Source organism: Sinocyclocheilus rhinocerous, unplaced genomic scaffold (genome assembly GCF_001515625.1).
Source record: "Sinocyclocheilus rhinocerous isolate Xijiao unplaced genomic scaffold, SAMN03320098_v1.1 scaffold10013, whole genome shotgun sequence".
Lineage (NCBI taxonomy): Eukaryota > Metazoa > Chordata > Actinopteri > Cypriniformes > Cyprinidae > Sinocyclocheilus > Sinocyclocheilus rhinocerous.
The window spans coordinates 1-506 of record NW_015625131.1 but is presented as its reverse complement, the minus strand read 5'-3'; the positions used below and the strand labels follow the sequence as shown (position 1 = coordinate 506).

At 53.2% G+C, this 506-nt stretch overlaps 1 non-coding gene across 1 annotated transcript; it reads right to left on the bottom strand.

Annotated features, from left to right (window-relative positions):
* Nucleotides 1-207: 207 nt before the first annotated feature.
* On the bottom strand, nucleotides 208-289 carry trnal-aag (transfer RNA leucine (anticodon AAG)). The gene has a single exon. It is a non-coding gene; the product is annotated as a tRNA-Leu (tRNA).
* Nucleotides 290-506: the final 217 nt, after the last annotated feature.

The window sequence follows — 506 nt, the reverse complement described above, 5'->3', positions numbered from 1 at the left end:
AGCGGTGGGATTTGAACCCACGCCTCCGAAGAGACTGGAGTCTTATTCCAGCGCCTTAGACCGCTCGGCCATGCTACCCCGACATCCTTTTTTTCGTGGGCCCTTTTCTGCTCTATTTTCCTGCAAAAAGAGAGAACAGGAACGTGTCACTTTTCCAGTCTTTGTGCTCAAGCGTACCAGCCACAAGAGCCTTCCAAAAGGCTGTCCTGGCAGCGGTGGGATTTGAACCCACGCCTCCGAAGAGACTGGAGCCTTAATCCAGAGCCTTAGACCGCTCGGCCACGCTACACTAATTATCTCCTTTTAGAGGGCCCTTTTCTGCTCTATTTTCCCGCAAAAAGAGAGAACAGGAACGTGTCACTTTTCCAGTCTTTGTGCTCAGGCGTAGCAGCAACAAGAGCCTTCCAAAAGGCTGTCCTGGCAGTGGTGGGATTTGAACCCACGCCCCTGAAAAGACTGGGTCCAAACTCCAGCGGCTTTGACCTCTCGGCCACGCTACCCCAACA